This window comes from Bufo gargarizans, chromosome 4 (assembly GCF_014858855.1).
Source record: "Bufo gargarizans isolate SCDJY-AF-19 chromosome 4, ASM1485885v1, whole genome shotgun sequence".
Classification (NCBI taxonomy): domain Eukaryota; kingdom Metazoa; phylum Chordata; class Amphibia; order Anura; family Bufonidae; genus Bufo; species Bufo gargarizans.
Window position 1 is genome coordinate 155,682,104 of NC_058083.1, and position 21,909 is coordinate 155,704,012.

Here is a 21,909-nt window from a genome sequence, read left to right on the forward strand (position 1 = left end):
ACGTGGCTGAGCAGCAAAGTATAGAACGTGTCATATGAGTACAGGCATTTTTTCAATGGGGACTGCGAAGAGCGTGGGATGCACATGGAGCTCAGCCATATTTTGCATACTTGCGGACCGTAAAACAGATATGGTCGTGTGAATGCACTCTTAGGCCTCTTTCACACAGGTGTCACGGGTGAGGGTGGGATGCGTCGCATTTGCATTGCGGGAAACCCGCGCGAGTAGGCACGCAATTTCAGTCAGTTTTGTCTGTGATTGCGTTCCGTTGCTCACTTTTTTCCGCGCGAGTGCAATATGTTTTGCACACGCGTGAGAAAAAACTGAATGTGGTACCCAGACCCGAACCCGGACTTCTTCACACAGAATGCAAAGTCCAATGTAAATTGAGGGTTAAAAAATAATAAAAACTAAACTCACCTCATCCACTTGATCGCGCAGCCCGGATCCTCTTCCTTGTTCTTCTTGAAGGACCTGCAAAAGGACCTTCGCTGACGTCATCACGCTCACCATGCTATAATGGAAAATAATAAAGTAAACGGGGTCCAGGGTCGCTCAACCCTTGTCTCCTTAGCGACCATGCGTTAAAATCGCACCGCATCTGCTTGAACATGCGATTTTCACGCTGACCCCTTTATTTCTATGGGGCCTGCGTTACGTGAAAAACGCAGAATATAGAGCATGCTGCGATTTTCACGCAACGCACAAGTGATGTGTGAAAATCACTGCTCATGTACACAGCCCCATAGAAATGAATGGGTCCGGATTCAGTGCAGCGCAGAATACTCGCTCATGTGAAAGGGGACTTAGGGCTAACACACACAACTGCATGTATTTTGCAGTCTGCCATTGGACGACATCCATTTTTTTGTGCGTTTCCATTGTAACAATGCCTGTCCTTGTCCGCAAAATGGACAAGAATAGGAACGGACTTGCAGACATACGGAATAATTTCCGTTTTTTTATGGCCCTGTTGAAATCAATGGTTCAGCATACAGGCCGCAAAAAAGCGAAACGGACACGTAAAAAATAAATAAATAAAAAAATAGGCTTGTGTGCATGAGCCCTTATACTGTATATCAGTATTTGTAAGCCAAAACCAGGAGTGAGACCTACAGAGAAAAAGTGTAAGAGTTCATTCAGAAAGTAGATTGAACAACCCCTTTACAACTTTGGTGACAGAGCTGAACCCGGACATACCCATATTTTCACCCAGACAGCCTCACTGATGTTAGCCTGAGATGCTCCGATGCGCTAGATCGCGAAGGGCACGGGCTCTTTTGTTTGCAATCACACTGCCGGGCGGAGGCTTCTGGCCCGCGGTGTGTTCGGTGACGTCACCGGCTCTGATGGGCGGGCTTTATAGTGCTTACTGGCAAGTGCAGCGCTAAAGTCCACCCATCAGTGCCAGTGACATCACCGGGATTCCTGGCAGCCCCATGGAGAGCCCGGTTCGTCACCGGAACTCCTGAAAATGCCTTTGCCCTGCGCGATTTAGCGCAGGGCAAAGGAGAGCATCGGAGCAAGCATGAACTGCTCTGATGCTCATGTCAGAGGGGGTGCCTGGGTAAAAATGGAGGTATGTCCGGGTTCAACCCCTTTAACGCCGACACCACAACAAATTCTGACAGCCTTCCACTGTTTTTAATGGTAGGCTGTATTGCTGGCAGTTTAAAGCCAAGGACACCCCAGGAAAAGCCACAGCGCGTGTCCAGTCGAAGCTTAGCTCCATACACTAGGACTGCATAGGGAGGCCTCGCCATTCAGACGGTTTTGCCTCAGCAAAATCCATTGTGTGAACATAACCTAATGGAAAGATTGGTACCTTTTCTGCATTTTGGCTTATAAACGCTGATGACTTACCGTGGGAGGGTAGGTTCACAGAGTTTTCTGCATAAGCCCCGTGTGAACCTCCCCTAGGAGCAGGGCTGAGGTAGGGCGCTCCCTACAGCCAGTCAGAACATTCTACAAGCTTCGCCGTGTGGAGAGCACGGGCCGACACGTCACTCCAAAGACTCCGCCCCTACGCCAGGGACTCGGCCCCGCCTCCATGCGAAGCGTGCGCATGCGTCGTGCGGCCCTCGCGCCTGGCAGTGAGCGGAGTCATGATGGCGGCGGACAGGCCGTGCTGATGAGACAGCGAAATAACCGTCATCTAGAGGAGCGCCTATCCGGGCATCTGCGTGCCGCCCGACACTAGGATCATACGGTAACGGAGCAGCCTTCGCTGCTACACAGGCGGGGAGACCGAGATCGGAAGCCTAGCCTCCAGGAGACGCCACCTCGCGGCTGCAGAGCTCTACCAGGCCGGAACCTACAGGAGACAGCGGGACCGGGAGGGTCACACAGCGCAGCCGCCATGCAGATCACTATGAAAACGCTGCAGCAGCTAACCTTCAAGATAGAGATCAGCAGCGAGGAGACGGTAAGGCTGCGGCACAGGGCGCCCTCCGCACAGGCCGCGATACGCGGTACCAACAGGCTGCCTAATAGGTTTTGGGATATTTTCAGTGCCGTGGCAAACACAGGGTTAATAGTTGGGGGGTTGGGAACTTATTGCGCGTTCTCGGCTCCTGTTTGCTTGCGGGCATGTGACTAGGGGGCGTGGACGAGCCTGAGACCACGTGGTCTGCAGGGCAGTATATATGGGTGATGTGGCGCGCACGGCTGTGGGGAATGAGGTTCCTCTTCGGGAGGAAGTGGCAGCGCCCTCTTGTGGCAGGGCTATTACTGCTGGTTTGACCTCCTGTAGCAGTAATGTACACTAGGGAGATGGCAGCTGTTCCTGTTCTGATACACAAGGCACTAGAGGTGCTCCCTCTTGCTAATTGTGGATAGTGGGTGCTTTAAAGGGGTGATGCAACTTTTTTTAGTCAAAAAACTATAAGAAGACTCTTAGGCTCCTTTCACACTAGCACGAGGGATCCAGCAGCTTAAACGTCGCCGTGTGTCCACATTAACTATGGAGGAGGACCGGCCTGAAAGCAAACTGCTGTGTGGCAATGCAGAGAGATCTGGCTGTTCCCTAGCACCGCCGCGGTCGTCATCACCTGGTTTTGTTGACTGACTGCAGCAATGCTGTGTCACCCCTCGACCCAACACAGGGGTGATACGTCACTGCTGCAGCATCAAACCGGATGTTGATGTAGAGTGACTGAAGACCTGCGGTACCAGGACGCAGCGGCTGGCATCAGTTTAGTACAGCTTCTATCGCAGGTCCTGCCGCGCTAACGGATCTGTAGAAAAGGTCCCCAGGGATGAAAGACCCCATTTAAAGAGGACCTGTCGCCACTCCTGACATGCCGCTTCATGCATTCCCCATGTAATAGCAATCCTGGAACATCTATTCTTATGTCTGTATGTTGTACCATTCCTTTATTATTCCTACTAGAAGTTATGAATGATGTGCTAGCAGTCTGCAGTAAGGGTACAGAGGGGAGGTAACCAGTTGGGGGGGGGGGGAGTGTACCTGCACAGTCTGAAAACGGCAGCACTGATTGGATAGCGTCAGACTGTGCAGCCCCCCCTCCCCCCCACTGATTACCTCCCCCCCACTGATTACCTCCCCTCTGTACCCTTACTGCAATCAGTGGGGGGGCTGCACAGTCTGACGCTATCCAATCAGTGCTGCCGTTTTCAGACTGTGCAGGTACACTCCCCCCCCCCCCCCCCAACTGGTTACCTCCCCTCTGTGCCCTTACTGCAGACTGCTAGCAATTCATTCATAACTTCTAGTAGAAATAATAAAGGAATGGCGCATCATAGAGACATAAGAATAGATGTTCCAGAATTGCTATTACATGGGGAATGCATGAAGCGGCATGTCAGGAGTGGCGACAGGTCCTCTTTAAATGGGGTCTTTCATCCCTGGGGACCTTTTCTACAGATCCGTCAGCGCGGCAGGACCTCCCCTCTGTCCCCTTACTGCAGACTGCTAGCAATTCATTCATAACTTCTAGTGCAAATATTAAAGGAATGGCACAACATAGCCAAAATGTATTATTACTTGGGGGAATGCATGAAGGTGTTAAAACAGGCATGTCCGGAGTGGTGACAGGTCCTCTTTAAAAGTTTTTATTTTATTTATTTTATCCCTGGGGACTTTTTCTACAGACCCTGCACTGGAAATCATACTCAACTGATCCCAGCCGCTGTGTTCTGGCACCATAGGGAATACATGAATATATTAAAGCGGGCCTGTCAGGAGTGTGAAAGGTCCTTTTTAAGCCAGGACTGCAGTCCTAGGGTTAGCCAGTTTTTACGCTATGCGCACTTTTTGTTTTAACGATCTTGTGCAGCCTTCATGTATTCTCATACATTGCAGGCTGCTCAGTCAGTTCAGAGTGAAATCAGAGAAGCACACTGACGGTTCTTTCTGTGGCCCTTCTCCGCTGATATCATTACAGCCACATAGAATAAATGAAAAGGGATGTCTGTTTTATGAGCGTTCAGGAGAGCAGAGAGAGGAGCGACAGACCGAGCCGCCAGAGGGCTCATCCCTACAGCTGGCATTGTCCGGCAATGGGATATTGATCCTCACTGTCCGATCAGTGGAAGGCTGAATATTCGTGCCTCCACTAATCAGCTGCAGATCTAGGATGGTTGCTGCAACCTTTTCACGGTATACCAAGCACACCGCCGTCCTTTTATAGTGGTTGCGCTTGGCATTGTGGCTTAGTCCCGTTTAATTTAGTGGGTCAGAGCTGCAGAAAGGCCATGCGACCAATGGAGGCCATAACCCCTTCGAACAGTTGATTGGCGAGGGTGCCGGGAGGGTAAATGCAATACATTGGATATTGATGACCTATTGTAAAGGGGTTGTCCATCTTTTAATAAACAATGGCCTGTACAGTAACTACCACACTTGCCTAGCTTACTTTGAGTCAAAATTTTGGTGCACATTGTGACATTTACCCCTGGAGTCGAGTATTTAAAGGGGGTTATCCAATTTCTTAAACCCCCCCCCCCCCCCCCCCCAAACGGCGGGTCCGCAATATGCGGGAATCGGCCGTGTGCATCAGGGATGTGGACTCATTCACTTGAATAGGTCTGCAGTCTGGAAGGTGCTTCCGTGGGGTTTCTGTCCATGCCTCTGCACCGCAAAAAAGTCGCACTACTTTTTTGCGGTGCAGACGGACCCAATATAGTTGAATGGGTCTGGATCCGTCTGCGGAATCCGCACAGATGTTGCCAGTGCATTCAGTCCCCAGTACACTGAACAGGAGATTAACGGCCGCGTGCATGAGGCCTTATAACAGGGTTCAGCAACCTTTGGCACTCCAGCTCTTGTGAAACTTCAATTCGCGCATGCTCCATTCATTTCTGTGGGAGTTCTGAGAACAGCAGAACAGGTATGCACGTTGGGAGTTGTAGTTTCACCACAGCTGGAGTGTCGATGGTTGCCTACTCCTGCCTTAAAGGAACACGGCCTAGGAGAACGATTAAAAAGTATAAAAATTCAAATCACCGCTTTTCCCCAAAATAAAAATTTTAACCAGAAACATCATCAGCATTGCCGCATCTGAAAACTCCCGTACTAAGGCTGAAATAATTTGCATCGATTATTCGTATGTGCCATGTGACCACTGAGCGTGAGTGAAACGCTTGCTATTACTCACCGCTCCGTGGCCACTACGTGCGCTTCACCATCCTGACGTACACACTTTGTCGGGATGTAGTGCACGTAAGCGCACACTATGACCTGACGCTGTGCTATGTCAGGAGGACAGTGCAGCGGGTGAAGAAGAGGCAAGCAGACCTGTGGAGGGTCGGCAGTGCCCCTACAGAAAAGGGGACTGATGGCTAGGAGGGGGGGGGGGGGCTGATGGCACTGGTGGTTGATGGCATGGAGGCTGAGTTTTTATAAAGGAAATAATTATTTTCGTTTTTTTTTTTTCTTATTAGAGTACTCGATTAATCGGTAGAATACCGGACTACTAAAATAATTGATCGCTGCGACACAGCCCTAGCACATGCTAAAATATTTATCCCATACGGCAAATGGTGTAATGGGGGGAAAAAACATCAAAATCGCAGATTCACTCTTTTTGTCACTTGACCCCCCCCCCCCCCCCCAAAAAAAATGTAAGAAAAAATTGATAAGTCACACACACTCCAAAATGGTATCAATAAAAACTCCACATCGTCCCCTCACACAGCTCCATAGACATAACTATAAAAAACAGGTTATGGGGTTTATAATAGGGTGATTTGATTTTTGCAAAGGTTTTAATTTCTTTTTTTCAGTATTAAAACGCAAGTGAAACTACATAAATTTGGTATCATTGTAAGGCCTCCTGCACATTAACGTGCGAGCCCTGTGGTCGTTCTGTGGGCCGCAATGCACGAACACCGTCCGTGGGGCAGCCGCATCGGATCGCGGACCCATTTACTTTAATGGGTCCGCGATCTGGCCGTCCTGCAAAGAGAGAGGACATGTTCTATCTTTTTGCAGAACGGGAGTACGGGACGAAACCCCACGGAAGCACTCCGTAGGGTTCCGTTCCGCACCATTCTGGATTTACAGACCCGTTGAAGTGAATGGGTCCGCATCCGTGATGCGGAATGGCCACGGAATGGCACCCGTGTATTGCGAATCCGCAATATGGCAACAGGAAGCACACGTTCGTGTGCAATAGGCCTCAGGCTAGTTTCACAGGCTGTTCCAGCAGAAAACAACCCGTCAGAATTCTACAGATCCGGCGCTGCAGATGGAATGCCCACCAGCCCCATTAAGTACACAAACCTCTGCGTTTTTAGTCTGGACAACTCTGCCAGAACAGCCTGACGGAATTCACACTGGACTTGTGAAACTAGCCTTAGGCCTAGGACTGGTTAAGGAATGTAATTAATTTGATTCATTTACCCTTTTAGTGCCCGACCCCAAAAAAAATTTGTTTTATTGATTATTTTTTATTCTGAAGCTCTATATCAATACAGCACATGCGGGCGTTTTAAATCCTTGCCATCTGCACCATTTATCCAGGACTGAACAGACCTGCGTGTACTTTGCTGCTACAGCGCTGCTCGTCACATGATGTGGGGCCTATAGCAGTGGACAAAGGTCCCCTATGTGCAGCCTGGGCCCAGTCATGGGTGGTCACTTACTTTTAGCATTTGTAGTTGCAGGGGGTGTTTTGAGAATGTATTTTGAGTTTTTCAACCCATGATTGACAGTTTTCATTGTCATTTTTTAATCTCCAGTGTAAATATACAGTTCTGATCAAAAGTTTAAGACCATTAGAAAAATGGCAAAAAATCCTATTTTACATAGTTGGATCTTAACAAGGTTCCAAGTAGAGCTTCAACATGCAGAAATGAGAGTGAGACAAAACATTTTTTGAGCATTCAATTAATTGAAAATAACGAATAAACTGAAACAGGCTGTTTTTCAGCTGATCCAAATTTTAGGACCACATGCCTTTAAAAGGCCAAATCTGTGCAAAGATGTGGATTCGTTGTCATTTTCTGTCAGGTAGTCACACGTTGTGATGGCAAAGGCAAGAAAAACTCTCCCTTTTTGAACGTGGTCGGGTTGAACTGCATAAGCAGGGTCTCTCACAGCGCGCCATCGCTGCTGAGGTGGGACGCAGTAAGACATTTGGAATTTCTTAAATGATCCTGAGGGTTATGGAACAAAAAAGTAAAGTGGAAGACCCAATTTTTTATTTTTGTCAGCACTGAGCCGGAGGATCCAATTGGCTGTCCGTCAAGACACTGGACGATCCTCGACCCAAATTAAAGGGGTTGTCCGGGTTCAGAGCTGAACCCGGACATACCCTTATTTTCACCCCGGCAGCATCCCTGAGCCTAGCATCGGAGCATCTCATGCTCCGATGCGCTCCAGTGCCCTGCGCTAGATCGCGCAGGGCACGGGCTCTTGTGTTTTCAATAACACACTGCCGGGCGGTAACTTCCGCCCAGCAGTGTGTTCGGTAACGTCACCGGCTCTGAGGGGCGGGCTTTAGCTCTGCCCTAGCCGTATTACTGGCTAGGGCAGAGCCAAATCCCGCCCATCAGTGCCGGTGACGTCACCGGGGTTCCTGTCAGCCCCATAGAGAGCCCTGGTACGTCACCGGAACTCAGAAAAATGCCTTTGCCTTGTGCAATTTAGCGCAGGGCAAAGGAGAGCATCGGAGCATGAACTGCTCCGATGCTCATGTCAGGGGGGCTGCCGGGGTGAAAATGGGGGGCTGTCCAGGTTCAGCTCTGAACCTGGACAACCCCTTTAAGGCCCTTACTGGTTCTGACTGCAGCCCGTAACCATCAGACGGCCTCTGAGACTGAAGGGCTTAAAAAACAAAAAACGTCTTCAAAGACCTCGTCTCCTTGAACGCCACAGAACTGCTCGTTTGGACTTTGCAAGAGAGCACCAAACATGGGACATTCAAAGGTGGAAGAAAGTTTTATTCTCTGAGAAAAAATTTAACCTTGATGGTCCTGATGATTTCCAACGTTACTGGCATGACAAGCAGATCCCACCTGAGATGTTTTCTACACGCCACAGTGGAGGGGGCGCCATAATGGTCTGGGGTACTTTTTCCTTCAGTGGAACAATGGAGCTTCAGGAAGTGCAGGGGCGTCAAACGGCCGCTGGCTATGTCCAGATGTTGCAGAGAGCATTCCCCATGACTGAGGGCCCTCATCTGTGTGGTAACGACTAGGTTTTTCAACAGGACAACGCTACAGTACACAATGCCCACAGGACAAGGCACTTCTTCCAGGAGAATAACATCACTCTTTTGGCCCATCCTGCGTGTTCCCCTGATTTAAATCCAATTGAGAACCTTTGGGGATGGATGGCAAGGGAAGTTTACAAAAATGGACAACAGTTCTAGACAGTAGATGGCCTTCGTGCGGCCGTCTTCACCACTTGGAGAAATGTTCCCACTCACTATATGGAAACGCTTGCATCAAGCATGCCGAATTGAATTTTTGAAGTGATAAACAATAAAGGCGGAGCTACTCATTACTGAATTCATGTTTTGGAAGTTGGATTTCTGTTTTTTTTTGGCGGTATGGTCCTAAACTTTTGATCAGCTGAAAAACAGCCGGTTTAAGTTTATTTGTTGTTTTCATTAAATTGAAGGCTCAAAAAATGTTTTGTCTCACTACCATTGCTTCTTGTTGCATGTTGAAGCTCTACTTGGAACCTTGTTAAGATCCAGCCATGCTGAATAGGATTTTTTGTCAAAACTTTTGATCAGGACTGTGTGTGTGTGTGTGTATATATATATATATATATATATATATATATATATATATATATATATATATATATATATATATATATATATATATATATAATTAGGGGTGCACCGAAATTTCGGCGGCCGAGAATGCACCTAATCTGTTTCTGCCGATATTTTTACATATCGGCCGGAAATAGCGGGGAGGGACTGGGAGGAGGAGCCGGGGGCCGGTGCGTTCACTGTGCTCCGGCCCCCAGCTCCAGTAGTTATAAAATGTTGTACAATTAATAAGCATTCTATTCATTTGGCCCCCCTCTGCAGTATTACATTCAATACAGCCACATCCTACTCACAGGGCTGTGCTGGCCGGCCGGGCAGACGAGCGGTAGCGTCACGACTGACGTCACATGCCTGCGCCGCCTCCTTCATTCAGAAAGTAGGCCGGGCACATGACGTCAGTTGTGACGCTGCAGCTCCTCTGCCCGGCCGGCCAGCATTAAGATGACAGCCCTGTGAGTATGATGTGGCTGTATTGAATGTAATACTGCAGAGGGGGCCTCATGAATAGAATGCTTATTAATTGTACAACATTTTATAACTACTGGAGCTGGGGGCCGGAGCACAGTGAACGCACCGCCCCCAGCTCCTCCTCCCAGTCCCTCCCCGCTATTTTTAAATATTTTCAATTAATCTATTAATTGTACAATGGGGGCCGTGGATGGCACTGTTATGGGGTGGGGGTCTGTGGATGGCACTGTTATGGGGTGGGTGGGGGTCTGTGGATGGCACTGTTATGGGGTGGGTGGGGGTCTGTGGATGGCACTGTTATGAGGTGGGGGGGGGTCTGTGGATGGCACTGTTATGAGGTGGGGGGGGTCTGTGGATGGCACTGTTATGAGGTGGGGGGGGTCTGTGGATGGCACTGTTATGAGGTGGGGGGGGGGTCTGTGGATGGCACTGTTATGAGGTGGGGGGGGGGTCTGTGGATGGCACTGTTATGGGGTGGGTGGGGGTCTGTGGATGGCACTGTTATGAGGTAGGGGGGTCTGTGGATGGCACTGTTATGAGGTGGGGGGGGGGTCTGTGGATGGCACTGTTATGGGGTGGGTGGGGGTCTGTGGATGGCACTGTTATGAGGTAGGGGGGTCTGTGGATGGCACTGTTATGGGGTGGGGGGTCTTTTAAAAGTATTTGGGCAAAAAGCCATTTTCGGTTTCGGTCAAGGGGTATCCTGAATTTTCGGTTTCGGTTTCGGACCAGAATTTTCATTTCGGTGCACCCCTAATATATATATATATATATACACCAAAAGTTTGGACACACCTTCTCATTCAAAGAGTTTTCTTTATTTTCATGACTATGAAAATTGTAGATTCACACTGAAGGCATCAAAACTATGAATTAACACATGTGGAATTATATGCATAACAAAAAAGTATGAAACAACTGAAAATATGTCATATTCTAGGTTCTTCAAAGTAGCCACCTTTTGCTTTGATTACTGCTTTGCACACTCTTGGCATTCTCTTGATGAGCTTCAAGAGGTAGTCACCTGAAATGGTTTTCACTTCACAGGTGTGCCCTGTCAGGTTTAATAAGTGGGATTTCTTGCCTTATAAATGGGTTTGGGACCATCAGTTGCGTTGTGGAGAAGTCAGGTGGATACACAGCTGATAGTCCTACTGAATAGACTGTTAGCTGCTTTTTTCTTGCCATAATACAAATTCTAAGTAAAGAAAAACGAGTGGCCATCATTACTTTAAGAAACGAAGATCAGTCAGTCTGAAAAATTGGGAAAACTTTGAAAGTGTCCCCAAGTGCAGTCACAAAAACCATCAAGCGCTACAAAGAAACTGGCTCACATGCGGACCGCCCCAGGAAAGGAAGACAAAGAGTTACCTCCTGCGCTGCGGAGGATAAGTTCATCCGAGTCACCAGCCTCAGAAATCGCAGGTTAACAGCAGCTCAGATTGGAGACCAGGTCAATGCTCCCACATGGGTGAATAAAAAGATCACTGATTTTTACTTGGAGTGCTGTCCGTTTCTTTATATATATATATATATATATATATATATATATATATATATATATATATATATATATATATATATATATATATATATATATATATATATATATATATATATATATATATATATATATATATATATATATATATATATATATATATATATATAATCTCTCTATCTATCCCTTTCCTGATGCTGCGATTTTTCAGTTTCTGCATTTTTGCTTTTCGCTCTCTGCCTTCCCGGAGCCATAGCTTTTCCATTCACATAGCCATATGAGGGATCGTTTTTTGGGGGACAAGTTGTTCTTTGTAATGCCACCATTTAATATGGCATAAAGTGTAGAGGGAAGCTGGAAAAAAAATTCCAAATGGGATGGGGGGAAAAACGCACATACGTCACAGTTTTATGGGTTTTGTTTTTACGGCGTTCACTATGCGGTAAAACTGACTTGTGCTCTTCACTCTCTGGGTCAGTATGATTACAGCGATACCACATATGTATATATTTTTTTTCTTGCATTTTTGTATTGGGGGGGAAAAATCACTTTTGAAATTATTATTTTATTTTTTCTTGTAATAATTTGAAAACAATAAAAAATAAAAAAAATACAAATAAAATGAAAAAATAAAAACAAGTCAGTGTCCCACAGGTCTTTTAAAGACCTCTTGGGGGACATACAGTGCTGCAAAAATATATTAAGAAAAGAAAATTTTAGCAAAAAGATATAAATAAAATACAAGTAAAAAAACTCTAAAGTGCAAAATAAAATTGTTTGCTGTCATATTATGTGGCAAAAATATATCTTAAAAATAAATAGTGATGATAAAAATACAAAATAAATGAAGGAAAATGTGCAAAAAAGTCTGTCCCCCAAAGGTCTTTTTGTAGCGGAAAAAAAAAAAAGAATAAATAGTAAAATACATAAAAGAAAAAAAACGCCTACACGAACCAAAACCATTACAATTATCGCCACTTTCATGTAAAACTATAAATATTGTATAATACGATCCAACACATATAGGAACTAATTCTAATAATTTGCATATTTAAATAATGAACTGTAGTTTGAATAAAAATGACTTAAAAAAACTAGTTTCCCCCTAATAAAACAAAAAATATATATGTTAAGTCCTGTGTTATGTAAAAAAAAGCTGCAAAATTTATTTTGGTCGTCCACAAAAAAAAAAAAGTTACAGGTGTTTGAACCACGAGCGCTAAGGGTACTTTCACACTACTGTTTTTATTTTCCGGTATTGAGTTCCGTCCTAGGAACTCAATACCGGAAAAAAACGCTTCAGTTTTATCCTAATGCCTTCTGAATGGAGAGCAATCTGTTCAGGATGCATCAGTTCAGTCCCTCTTAAGTCTTTTGGACGGAGATAATACCGCAGCAGTTTTCTCTCTGGCCAAAAATCCTGAACTCTTACTGGAATGCCAGATCCGGCATTAATTTCCATTGAAGTGTATTAGTGCCGGATATGGCCCCAAGTGTTCTGGAAAAGCGGATCCGTTTTTGCAGTCTGCGCTTGCGCAGATCTTTTAAAAATGTGAAAAAGATAAATACTGTATCCGTTTTTCCGGATAACAACCGGAAAGACAGATCTGGCATTGCAGTGCATTTGTCAGACTAATCCGGATCCGTCTGACAAATGCATCCGTTTGCGCCCGGATTGCGGGATCCGGCAGGCAGTTCCGGCGACGGAACTGCCTGCCGGAATCCTCTGCCGCAAGTGTGAAAGTACCCTAAGTGAGAAAAAAGTGACTGGTCATTAAGGCCTTTTCAGGGGTTTAAGGGTTAACCAATAAGTGCTTTCCCAGCTAGTAAGGCCTCATACACACGACCGTACCCTTTTTTTTTTTTTTTTTTTTTTTTTCTTTTGGTCCGCAGCACACCAGCCATGTGTTTTCTGCATTTTGCATAATGGAGTAACAGATGCGGACAGCACACAGAGTGCTGTCTGCATCTTTTGCGGCCCCGTTGAAGTGAATGGGTCTGCATCCGAGCCACATAAAGAAAATGCAGCTCAGATACGGACTAAAACCATGGCCGTGTGCGTGAGCCTTCAGGGAAAGTGCTTACTGGTTATTGCAGGACACCTACAGTATATCTGGGGGTGCAGGAGGCGGTAAGAACCAGTGACTGCTGTCCTCTGCAGTGAAGGAAAGTGCTTACTGGTTATTGCAGGACACCTACAGTATATCTGGGGGTGCAGGAGGCAGTAAGAACCAGTTAGCGCTGTCCTCTGCAGTGAAGGAAAGTGCTTACTGGTTATTGCAGGGCACCTACAGTATATCTGGGGTGCAGGAGGCGGTAAGAACCAGTGACTGCCGTCCTCTGCCGTGAAGGAAAGTGCTTACTGGTTATTGCAGGGCACCTACAGTATATCTGGGGGTGCAGGAGGCGGTAAGAACCAGTGAGCGCCGTCCTCTGCAGTGAAGGAAAGTGCTTACTGGTTATTGCAGGGCACCTACAGTATATCTGGGGGTGCAGGAGGCAGTAAGAACCAGTGAGCGCCGTCCTCTGCAGTGAAGGAAAGTGCTTACTGGTTATTGCAGGGCACCTACAGTATATCTGGGGGTGCAGGAGGCAGTAAGAACCAGTGAGCGCCGTCCTCTGCAGTGAAGGAAAGTGCTTACTGGTTATTGCAGGGCACCTACAGTATATCTGGGGGTGCAGGAGGCAGTAAGAACCAGTGAGCGCCGTCCTCTGCAGTGAAGGAAAGTGCTTAAGGGTTATTGCAGGGCACCTACAGTATCACTGGGGGTGCAGGAGGCGGTAAGAACCAGTAAGCGCTGTCCTCTGTAGTGAAGGAAAATGCTTACTGGTTATTGCAGGGCACCTACAGTATATCTGGGGGTGCAGGAGGCAGTAAGAACCAGTGAGCGCCGTCCTCTGCAGTGAAGGAAAGTGCTTACTGGTTATTGCAGGGCACCTACAGTATATCTGGGGGTGCAGGAGGCGGTAAGAACCAGTGAGCGCCGTCCTCTGCAGTGAAGTAAAGCGCTCATTTTATTAATAGGAGGCTGAAAGGAAACATCGCCATGTAAAGGGGTTTCCTAGTTAAAATGATTTCTAACCAGTTCCTGAAGCATAGCCCCTGACGCAGAAGATTCCTACTTTCCTGCTCCGTGCTACTCTCGCTGTCTCCATCCCCCTGGTTTAGCGGTGAAACGCTACTTGTGGCCACATCACCCCTGAAGCCAGTCATTGGCTGGAGAGGTACAAGTGACTATGCCCATAGCCAGCCGAATGTAAACAGCGCTGGAACCAGAAGATGGAGACCGCGGGAGTGGCGGGGAGCAGGAAAGTATGAATCTTCTGTTTCAGGCCCGTGCTGCAGGAACGTGTAAAAAAAATTTTTTGAACAGGGAATCTCTAAGCCCCTATTACACGGCACGATATTCAGGACAATTACTGGGAACAAGTGTTCATAGGAACGCTCATTCCTGATATCTGGCGGTATAATCGTGCCGCTGATCAGCCGATAAAGTAATCGCTCGTTTGTCGGCTGATTTGCATATTTTATCAGGATGAAAGATGTACAATTATAGTCAGCACATCTATCGATTATCGCGGTAGCACATTCCTGATTACACTGTGAGAAGTGAGTAAGGGAGGAATGACTGTGGTAGCGATCATTCCTCCCCAGTCACTTTGCATTAGCCTGTGTAATAGGCTGATGCAAACAAGCGCTGATTAACCTATTTTTCCGGTCCCTTGAAGTGCGATGTGACAATGTGGCCCCTAGACCAAAAAAAGCTTGTGCCCCCCTGCTCTACACACCCTCTGCAACTGCTGTGCCCTCTACACTCTGACAGGATCAGGCAATGAAAACATTATCACACTGGCCATTTCAATCATAGTGGAGAGGGTTAGCAGTTGCAGAGAGAGCAGAGCCCTTACAGGAGATGGAAGTAGTTTATTTCACTAGTGCTGGGGACTTGTCTAGGAGAGGGAGATGGTGGCACTGGGAGCTGGGGAGAGCCTGATGGCACTGGTGGGAGGGGGGTCTGATGATTGCATTGGGGGGGGGGGGGCTGATAAGTTTTTTTTATAAAGGAAAACAGTCTTATTACTTTTTTCTTATTGGAGTAGAATACTTGATTACAAAAACAATCGGTAGCTGCAACCCTACATGGGACCAACACAGATGTCGTCGGCTGCCAAGTGCACATGTAACCGGTCAGACAGTGTCCTAGGTAGAAATCTGCTGACTGATGCCCTTTAAGCTGCAGACTATACAGGGTCACTGGTTTAGAAGGTAGAGATTAGAATGAACTGCATCCTTTCTGCTTGGTTGTGTAAATAACCCCCGCCCTCTGAATCCATGATCCCTGACATCCACAATCTACTGGGGGTTACTTACCAAATGTACAAAAGTCGCCACAGCATTTTCCAGAAAAGTTTACAACATTTTGAGTTTTACTCACTGCTTGCTTTAAAGGGGTTTTCCAAGATTTTGATACTGATGACTTCCTCATGATAGCTCATCAGTATCTGATCGGTAGGGGGCTGACACCTGGGACCCCCGCCAATCAACAGTTTGAGAAGGCACCGGTGCTCCTGTGAGCATCGCAGCCTTCTCCGTGCTTACTAAGCACCGCGCCGTACATTGTATAGCGGCTGAACTTGGTATCGCGCTCAGCCCCATTGAAGTGAATGCTGTGCTTGGTAAGCACGGAGAAGGCCGCTGCGCTACTGCAAGTGCTGGTGTCTTCTCGAACAGCTTATTGGCAGGGGTCCCGGGTGCCTGACCTCTACCGATCAGATACTGATGACCTATCCTGAGGACAGGTCATCAGTCTTAAATCTCGTACCGTTCAGCATTTGGCGCAGGCGCCGTGAGGGAAAGACGCTCGCAGGCTGCCAGCCTTTTCACCGCGCCTGTGCCGAATACTGAACGGCGTGAGATTTCACCAGAGCACACGGCAGGCAGACAGATGCGAGCGCTGCCTGGTCCTGTCAATCAGGATTTGGTGGGAGGCGACAAAAGTTCAAGAACGGAGCCTCTAGGAGCAGGAACAACTTGCTGATGTCAGCTAGCTTAATGGGGTTAAATCTGGTGACAGAATACCTTTTAAAGTCCTGGAAAGCCCCTTTAAAAGTGGGTAGAACATGGCATAAGGGGGCGGGGGTCACACTGTAAATTATAACTGGAGTAGATCTGGAGTAAGTTTGACGCACAGCCTCTCTTAATAAATGAGTTGTTTTATGCCAACAGGCTTTTTATCGCTGTATGTGTGGAACGTGCACGTTCTGCTCTATACACTCTACAACTCATGTTTGTCTCTTATGTGGTTGGCATGGTTTTTGTTAGTTGGCCGCGTCGTTTTGCCTGTAATACTGCAGTTTCACCCAAACCTCGTGGCCATTAACAACGAGACACACTTCACAACCACCTGCAGCCCGGACATGTAAACTCCTATTTAGGGCTGCAGCTAACGATTATTTGAATAATCGATTAGTTGCCGATTAATTTCTACGATTAATCGATTAATCGGGAAAAACGACAAAATTACAAAACAGAGGTTTATATGATCTTACTTGAAAAATTATGTTCAAAGGCCATATTAAAACAAATTGTGGACGACACTATTATGGGGGATCTGTGGACGACACTATTATGGGGGGATCTGTGGGCGACACTATTATGGGGGGATCTGTGGGCGACACTATTATGGGGGATCTGTGGGCGACACTATTATGGGGGATCTGTGGGCGACACTATTATGGGGGATCTGTGGGCGACACTATTATGGGGGATCTGTGGGCGACACTATTATGGGGGATCTGTGGGCGACACTATTATGGGGGATCTGTGGGCGACACTATTATGGGGGATCTGTGGGCGACACTATTATGGGGGATCTGTGGGCGACACTATTATGGGGGATCTGTGGGCGACACTATTATGGGGGATCTGTGGGCGACACTATTATGGGGGATCTGTGGGCGACACTATTATGGGGGATCTGTGGGCGACACTATTATGGGGGATCTGTGGGCGACACTATTATGGGGGATCTGTGGGCGACACTATTATGGGGGATCTGTGGGCGACACTATTATGGGGGATCTGTGGGCGACACTATTATGGGGGATCTGTGGGCGACACTATTATGGGGGATCTGTGGGCGACACTATTATGGGGGATCTGTGGGCGACACTATTATGGGGGATCTGTGGGCGACACTATTATGGGGGATCTGTGGGCGACACTATTATGGGGGATCTGTGGGCGACACTATTATGGGGGATCTGTGGGCGACACTATTATGGGGGATCTGTGGGCGACACTATTATGGGGGATCTGTGGGCGACACTATTATGGGGGATCTGTGGACGGCGCAGTTATGGAGAGGGGGATATGTGCACTGTTATGGGCATAACAGTGCACAGATCCCTTTCCTCATAACAGTGCACAGATCCCTTTCCTCATAACAGTGCACAGATCCCTTTCCTCATAACAGTGCACAGATCCCTTTCCTCATAACAGTGCACAGATCCCTTTCCTCATAACAGTGCACAGATCCCTTTCCTCATAACAGTGCACAGATCCCTTTCCTCATAACAGTGCACAGATCCCTTTCCTCATAACAGTGCACAGATCCCTTTCCTCATAACAGTGCACAGATCCCTTTCCTCATAACAGTGCACAGATCCCTTTCCTCATAACAGTGCACAGATCCCTTTCCTCATAACAGTGCACAGATCCCCCTCCTCATAACAGTGCACAGATCCCCCTCCTCATAACAGTGCACAGATCCCCCTCCTCATAACAGTGCACAGATCCCCCTCCTCATAACAGTGCACAGATCCCCCTCCCCATAGCAGTGCCATAGACAGATCCTCCCCCCTCCCCATAGCAGTGCTATACACAGACCCCCCTCCCCATAGCAGTGCCATAGACAGATCCTCCCCCCTCCCCATAACAGCCCCGGCCCCGATGCTTATAAGTCGGACTAATCACTGCATCTTTATTTTACCTTTTTACAATGACGCTCCTGTAACAGCCAGGCAGAGCGGACGGCGGCGCAACGTCACTCACTCACACGTGACGCACCTGCTCCGCCCACCTCATGAATGAAGGAGGCGGAGCAGGCGTGTCACGTGAGTGAGTGACGTTACGCCGCCGTCCGCTCTGCCTGGCTGTTACAGGAGCGTCATTGTAAAAAGGTAAAATAAAGATGCAGCGACCGCCCGCCCGCCCGCATAGCAACGAATCGGCGATTATTCGATAACTGGATTCGTCGACAACGAATCCAGTTATCGAATATAATCGATTACATCGATTAATCGTTGCAGCCCTACTCCTATTATATCTGTGGTCCACAAGATACTGATACTAGCCACGTTGTGATGGCAAAGGCAAAAAAACTCTCCCTTTTTGAACGTAGTCGGGATGTTGAACTGCATAAACGGGGTCTCTCACAGCGCGCCATCGCTGCTGAGGTGGGACGCAGTAAGACAGTCATTTGGAATTTCTTAAATGATCCTGAGGGTTATGGAAGAAAAAAGTCAAGTGGAAGACCCAAATTTTTTTTTTTTTTATCAGCACTGAGCCGGAGGATCAAATTGGCTGTCCGTCAAGACACTGGACGATCCTCGACCCAAATTAAGGCCCTTACTGGTGCTGACTGCAGCCCCATAACCATCAGACGGCATCTGAGACTGGAGGGCTTCAAACACCTCGTCTCCTTGAACGCCACAGAACTGCTCGTTTGGACTTTGCAAGAGAGCACCAAACATGGTCATTCAAAGGTGGAAGAAAGTTTTATTCTTTGATGAGAAAAAATTTAACCTTTGATGGTTTCCAACGTTACTGGCATGACAAGCAGATCCCACCTGAGATTTTTTTCTACGCGCCACTGTGGAGGGTGCGCCATAATGGTCTTTGGTGCTTTTTCCTTCAGTGGAACAATGGAGCTTCAGGAAATGCAGGGAGGTCAAATGGCAGCTGGCTATGTCCAGATGTTGCAGAGAGCATTCCCCATGACTGAGGGCCCTCGTCTGTGTGGTAACGACTGAGTTTTTCAACAGGACAACGCTACAGTACACAATGCCCGCAGGACAAGGGACTTCTTCCAGGAGAACAACATCACTCTTTTGGCCCATCCTGCGTGTTCCCCTGATCTAAATCCAATTGCGAACCTCTGGGGATGGATAGCAAGGGAAGTTTACAAAAATGGACAACAGTTCTAGACAGTAGATGGTCTTCATGCGGCCGTCTTCGCCACTTGGAGAAATGTTCCCACTCACCTCATGGAAATGCTTGCATCAAGCATGCCGAAACAAATTTTGGAAGTGATGAACAATAACGGCGGAGCTACTCATTACTGAGTTCCTGTTTGGAGGTTGGATTTTTTTTTGGGGGGGGGTTAGTGGTTTTTTTTTGGGAGGTATGGTCCTAAACATTTGATCAGCTGAAAAACAGCCTGTTTCAGTTTATTTGTTTTCATTAAATTGAATGCTCCCCAAAAAAAATTTCTCACTCCCATTTCTTCTTGTTGCATGTTGAAGTTCTACTTGGAACCTTGTTAATATCCAGCCATGCTAAATATGATTTTTTTGCCATTTTTCAAGTGGTCTTAAACTTTTGATCAGGACTGTATATAGATGTATATATTATCTGGTGGCCAAATTGATTTGATTAGTTGGTGTGATATAGTGGTTAAAAATATAATTATTGGCAGAACGTTTTTTTTTTTACAAAATATTTATTCCTCTAATGCCCCCTTGATCTTTGGTGGTATCAGTGGGATTAAAGCGCTGCCCAATCAGGCAAATAATTACCGCATAGGAGGATCCAGCGACGTCACAGCTCTCTCCTCCCTCTTCTCTGCGATGCCGAGCATCATTCACTGCCTGCGCCGAATACTAAACGGGATGGTGCAGGCGCCAGATTTTGCCGTCAAGAGGAGACCAACTCTAGCCTGGCCCTGTCAATCAAGTTTACATGGGAGTTGGAAGAGGTGGGCGAACGGAGCCTCTAGGAGCAGGTGCAAACAACCCCCCCCCTCCGGTCCTAGAGGCTAAGGGTACTTATACACTAGCAGCAGGACTGATCCGACAGGCTGTTCACCCTGTCGGATCCGGACTGCCGCTCCGTCCCCTCTGACTATAATGGGGACGGGGGGCGGAGCTCCGGCGCAGTTCGCTGTGAGAGGCCGCCGGAATAAAAAGTCGGACATGCAGCACTTTTAGCGTGGCGGCATGGCGAAATAGCGTCAGGGCGGATCCGACAGGGTGAACAGCCTGTCGGATCCGTTCTGACGCCAGTGTGAAAGTACCCTAATTCGCATAAATTGCAGTAAGGGGCGCATCCATAAGCATAAAAATAGTATAGTTAGGGTCTGCTGACATTAGCACATCGCTAATGTCAGGCAGTTTAATAGGGTTAATTCTGGTGACAGAAACCCTTTAAGGACTAACTGACACAAAGCATGGACTATAAGGAAAAAAAAAATGCATATTCTTACTCTGTATGTCCCTGCTGCATTCTGTGAGGGATAGGACGACTGTATTGTACCATGCTGTTGTACTGGTGAATGTAACGCTGTTGTGATATGTTCTAACCTAATCTCCTCCCTTCACAGGTCAAAGCTTTAAAAGAGAAAATTGAACAAGAGAAGGGGAAGGATGCTTTTCCAGTTGCTGGACAAAAATTAATTTATGCAGGTATGTGAATGGTTAAATACTCTTGTAGAACTCTGTTCACACCAGCACAGCTACCTCTGTCTGCCTCTGCTTAGCATGGAGCCGTGCAAGCTTTGCTGGGTCTGATTATATAGTTACTTAGTTGATACAGTTAAAAAAAGACATACGTCCATCAAGTTCAACCAAGGGATAGGTGGGGACGTGAATCCCAGAAGGAAGTGAGACTCAGATTTCTACACGTTTTTATAAGCATTTGTTTTTTTACTTTTAAGAATTCGTCTAAACCCTTTTTGAAACTATCCACTGTTCCTGCTGTGACCACGTCCTGAGGAAGTCAATTCCACAGCTTCACAGTTCTTACAGTAAAGAAGCTTTGACGCTTCTGGAGACTGAACTTTTTCTTCTCCAGTCGGAGGCAGTGCCCCCTTGTCTTTTGAGCACATTTTACATGGAACAGCTTTTCGTCGTATTTTTTGTATGGCCCATTTATATACTTGTACAAGTTAATCATATAGCCCCCCCTCCCCTTAGACGTCTCTTATCAAGACTAAATAAATTCAATTCTTTTAATCTTTCTTCATAACTAAGACCCTCCATGCCCCTTATCAGTTTAGTCGCTTTCCTCTGTACTTTTCCAGCTGTAGTGCATCCTTTCTGTGTACTGGTGCCCAGAACTAAACTGCATATTCCAGATGAGGCCGCACCAATGCTTTGTAAAGTGGTAGTATTACATCCCTGCCCAGTGAGACCATGCCTCGTTTAATGCCTGACAGTATCCTGGTGGCCATAGAAGTAGCTGATTGACATTGTATGCTGTCATTTTAACTACTATCCACAAGGACACCCAAATCCTTCTCTATTAGTGACTCTCCCAGTGCTACATCACCTAGGACATATGAAGCACAGAGATTATTACTACCAAGATGCATAACTTTACATTTGTCCACATTGAACCTCATTTGCCAAGTTGATGCCCAATCATTCAGTGTTCGTCAGCTTGTAGTTTGTGGACATTTTCCATAGACT

The 21,909-nt window shown here is 47.0% G+C and overlaps 1 long non-coding RNA gene across 1 annotated transcript; it reads left to right on the plus strand.

The window, feature by feature from the left end:
• Window positions 1-1,688: 1,688 nt before the first annotated feature.
• LOC122936039 lies at window positions 1,689-20,905 on the plus strand. The gene is made up of 2 exons (XR_006388868.1): window positions 1,689-2,425; window positions 20,823-20,905. It is a non-coding gene; the product is annotated as an uncharacterized LOC122936039 (long non-coding RNA).
• The last annotated feature ends 1,004 nt before the right edge of the window (window positions 20,906-21,909 follow it).